Consider the following 5000-nt stretch of genomic DNA (forward strand, 5'->3'; position numbering starts at 1 on the left):
CCATGGCGGGCGCACACACTCTTCTGACACCTTCGTAGCACCAAAGTGCTGCTTTTTGGGATTCGCCACCCGGAGGTGGAGCGCGGACAAAGCTACCGCGCCGGAGCGAGCAGGAGCCTCGCTCCGAGTGTGCACCCGCAGACGAAGCACGGCCAGAGGCCGCCGGATGCCGCCCATGGCGAGCGCACACACTTTGCGGACACCTCGGATTGGCCACCCGGAGGTGGAGAGCGACCCGCAGACGAAGCACGGCCAGGGGCCGCCGGATGCCGCCCATGGCGGGCGCTCTCGCTCCTCGGACAGCTCCATCGGCGCAGCATGGCGCTCGCGGTCGTCATTACCCGCTGGCGAGGCGCGGCCAGGGCCGCCAGGCGTCGCCTATCGCGTGCGCAAACTCCCAGCAAGCACCAACGTGCTCCTTTGGATGTTGTCATCCGGAGGTGATAGCGCGGCCCGGGCCGCCTGACGCGGCCCATCGCGGGCGCTCCTCGTCGGACACCTGCGTCACACAGCCTGGGTGCCAGCTGTGGAGTGACACTTGGAGAAAAAGAAGCACAAGTCACTCATATCAAAGTTCCCGTTCCCTTTTGTTTGTGTCACGCTTGGAAATGCTTGAGAGGTGACACTTTGTCAAAATTGCAGCTGGTGTCTCATCATCATCATCACCGCTGCTCATCAGCCTTCCTTGGATGCCTGCCATGCACGCGGCCCAACGGGGCACTCAGATGGGGTGGGCAGCCCGGACCGCCTTGCGCGGCCCAACACGGGCGCCCAGGGGGACGCGGAAACCCGTTTTAGAAAATAACCTCCAGGGGTTTTCCAAGAGCGGCACAGCCCCAGCTCACGTCCGTGTTTCAGTGCGTCAAAAGCGGATTCAAAAGTGTGCTTTTCTCGGTACTTCCCCTGGAGGTCAGTGTTTCTAAAAACTGGGTTTCCGAAATCGTGCTGGAGGTGTTTTGGTCAACCAGGAAAAATGGCATTTACGGGAGAGGGTAAAGTATACCCCCCCCCCCCCTCTCGGCTGATTTACCCTCTCCCGTAAACGCGTTTTTTCCTGGTCGACCAAAACACTCATTGACTCCCATTCATTTGACACTTTGTCATTTTTTCAGCACTTTTTTCGCGCATTGGGTACTCCGCCCATTCACTCCCATTCATTTGACACTTTGTCGTTTTTCCAGACCTTTTTTCACGCATTGGGTACTCCGCCCATTCACTCCCATTCATTTGACACTTTGTCGTTTTTTCAGCACTTTTTTCGCGCATTGGGTACTCCGCCCCATTCACTCCCATTCATTTCACACTTAGAAAAATCATCCGAGCGGCTCTCCACGCATTTTATAGCCGCTTTGGGGCTCCAGCCGCCTCGGCCTTCATTTCTGACTAGGCTCGTGTGGACTTTGTCGTTTTTTCAGCACTTTTTTCGCGCATTGGGTACTCCGCCCCATTCACTCCCATTCATTTCACACTTTGAAAAATCATCCGAGCGGCTCTCCACGCATTTTATAGCCGCTTTGGGGCTCCAGCCGCCTCGGCCTTCATTTCTGACTAGGCTCGTGTGGACTTTGTCGTTTTTTCAGCACTTTTTTCGCGCATTGGGTACTCCGCCCCATTCACTCCCATTCATTTGACACTTTGAAAAATCATCCGAGCGGCTCTCCACGCATTTTATAGCCGCTTTGGGGCTCCAGCCGCCTCGGACTGCATTTCTGACTAGGCTCGTGTGGACTTTGTCGTTTTTTCAGCACTTTTTTTACACATTGGGTACTCTGCCCCATTCACTCCCATTCATTTGACACTTTGAAAAATCATCCGAGCGGCTCTCCACGCGTTTTATAGCCGCTTTGGGGCTCCAGCCGCCTCGGACTGCATTTCTGACTAGGCTCGTGTGGACTTTGTCGTTTTTTCAGCACTTTTTTTACACATTGGGTACTCTGCCCCATTCACTCCCATTCATTTGACACTTTGAAAAATCATCCGAGCGGCTCTCCACGCGTTTTATAGCCGCTTTCAGACTCCTGCCGCCTCGCCTGCACTTCCGCCTCGGTCCGTTAGGATTTAGGCCTTTTTTCAGCACTTTTTCTCCGTTCCTCCGGGGCGACAGCGGCTCTCCACGCATTTTATAGCCGTTTTCAGACTCCTGCCGCCTCGCCTGCACTTCCGCCTCGGTCCGTTAGGATTTAGGCCTTTTTTCAGCACTTTTTCTCCGTTCCTCCGGGGCGACAGCGGCTCTCCACGCATTTTATAGCCGTTTTCAGACTCCTGCCGCCTCGCCTGCACTTCCGCCTCGGTCCGTTAGGATTTAGGCCTTTTTTCAGCACTTTTTCTCCGTTCCTCCGGGGCGACAGCGGCTCTCCACGCATTTTATAGCCGTTTTCAGACTCCTGCCGCCTCGCCTGCACTTCCGCCTCGGTCCGTTAGGATTTAGGCCTTTTTTCAGCACTTTTTCTCCGTTTCTCCGGGGCGACAGCGGCTCTCCACGCATTTTATAGCCGTTTTCAGACTCCTGCCGCCTCGCCTGCACTTCCGCCTAGGTCCGTTAGGATTTAGGCCTTTTTTCAGCACTTTTTCTCCGTTTCTCCGGGGCGACAGCGGCTCTCCACGCTTTTTATAGCGGTTTTCAGACTCCTGCCGCCTCGCCTGCACTTCCGCCTCGGTCCGTTAGGACGTGGGCCTTTTTTCAGCACTTTTTCTCCGTTCCTCCGGGGCGACAGCGGCTCTCCACGCTTTTTATAGCCGCTTTGGGGCTCCAGCCGCCTCGGCCTGCATTTCTGACTAGGCTCGTGTGGACTTTTTCAGCACTTTTTTTGTGCATTGGGTACTCTCGCCCATTGACTCCCATTCATTTGACACTTTGTCATATTTTCAGCACTTTTTTGGCGCATTGGGTACTCTCGCCCATTGCCTCCCATTCATTTGACACTTTGTCATATTTTCAGCACTTTTTTGGCGCATTGGGTACTCTCGCCCATTGACTTCAATGCATTTACTGCAACTCCTGCCTGTGTCCGCCAGAGGGCGTCTGGCTTAACAGCGGCTCTCCACGCTATTTCTATCCGCTTTGAGGCTCCAGGCAGCTCGGCCTGGGTTTCTGAATTTCTCCCTTGACACTTTGTTACTTTTTCACCTTTTTTCTCATTTCATCCAGGGACACAGCGGCTCTCCACAGACTTTCCCGCGGCCCCTGGGCTCCAGGACCCTAGGCATGGGTTTCTGAATTTCTCCCTTGACACTTTGCCATTTTTTCACCTTTTTCTTCATTTCATCCAGGGACACAGCGGCTCTCCACAGACTTTCCCGCGGCCCCTGGGCTCCAGGCAGCTCGGCCTGAGTTTCTGAATTTCTCCCTTGACACTTTGCCATTTTTTCACCTTTTTTCTCATTTCATCCAGGGACACAGCGGCACTCCACAGACTTTACAGCCGCCCCTGGGCTCCAGGCAGCTCGGCATGGGTTTCTGCCTAGCTCCCTTGACACTTTGCCATTTTTTCACCTTTTTTCTCATTTCATCCAGGGCAACAGCGGCTCTCACAGACTTTAGAACCGCCCCTGGGCTCCAGGACCCTAGGCATGGGTTTCTGCCTAGCTCCCTTGACACTTTGCCATTTTTTCACCTTTTTTCTCATTTCATCCAGGGACACAGCGGCTCTCCACAGACTTTCCCGCGGCCCCTGGGCTCCAGGACCCTAGGCATGGGTTTCTGCCTAGCTCCCTTGACACTTTGTTACTTTTTCACCCTTTTTCTCATTTCATCCAGGGACACAGCGGCTCTCCACAGACTTTGCATCCGCCCCTGGGCTCCAGGCAGCTCGGCCTGAGTTTCTGAATTTCTCCCTTGACACTTTGCCATTTTTTCACCTTTTTTCTCATTTCATCCAGGGACACAGCGGCTCTCCACAGACTTTCCCGCGGCCCCTGGGCTCCAGGCAGCTCGGCCTGAGTTTCTGAATTTCTCCCTTGACACTTTGCCATTTTTCCACCCTTTTTCTCATTTCATCCAGGGACACAGCGGCTCTCCACAGACTTTACAGCCGCCCCTGGGCTCCAGGACCCTAGGCATGGGTTTCTGAATTTCTCCCTTGACACTTTGCCATTTTTTCACCCTTTTTCTCATTTCATCCAGGGACACAGCGGCTCTCCACAGACTTTGCAGCCGCCCCTGGGCTCCAGGCAGCTCGGCCTGGGTTTCTGAATTTCTCCCTTGACACTTTGCCATTTTTCCACCCTTTTTCTCATTTCATCCAGGGACACAGCGGCACTCCACAGACTTTGCAGCCGCCCCTGGGCTCCAGGCAGCTCGGCCTGAGTTTCTGAATTTCTCCCTTGACACTTTGCCATTTTTCCACCTTTTTTCTCATTTCATCCAGGGACACAGCGGCACTCCACAGACTTTACAGCCGCCCCTGGGCTCCAGGCAGCTCGGCCTGAGTTTCTGAATTTCTCCCTTGACACTTTGCCATTTTTTCACCTTTTTTCTCATTTCATCCAGGGACACAGCGGCACTCCACAGACTTTCCCGCGGCCCCTGGGCTCCAGGACCCTAGGCATGGGTTTCTGCCTAGCTCCCTTGACACTTTGCCATTTTTTCACCCTTTTTCTCAATTCATCCAGGGACACAGCGGCTCTCACAGACTTTAGAACCGCCCCTGGGCTCCAGGACCCTAGGCATGGGTTTCTGCCTAGCTCCCTTGACACTTTGCCATTTTTTCACCTTTTTTCTCATTTCATCCAGGGACACAGCGGCTCTCCACAGACTTTCCCGCGGCCCCTGGGCTCCAGGCAGCTCGGCCTGAGTTTCTGAATTTCTCCCTTGACACTTTGCCATTTTTTCACCTTTTTTCTCATTTCATCCAGGGACACAGCGGCACTCCACAGACTTTACAGCCGCCCCTGGGCTCCAGGCAGCTCGGCCTGAGTTTCTGAATTTCTCCCTTGACACTTTGCCATTTTTTCACCTTTTTTCTCATTTCATCCAGGGACACAGCGGCACTCCACAGACT

The sequence above is a fragment of the Dunckerocampus dactyliophorus genome, unplaced genomic scaffold (assembly GCF_027744805.1).
Source record: "Dunckerocampus dactyliophorus isolate RoL2022-P2 unplaced genomic scaffold, RoL_Ddac_1.1 HiC_scaffold_56, whole genome shotgun sequence".
Lineage (NCBI taxonomy): Eukaryota > Metazoa > Chordata > Actinopteri > Syngnathiformes > Syngnathidae > Dunckerocampus > Dunckerocampus dactyliophorus.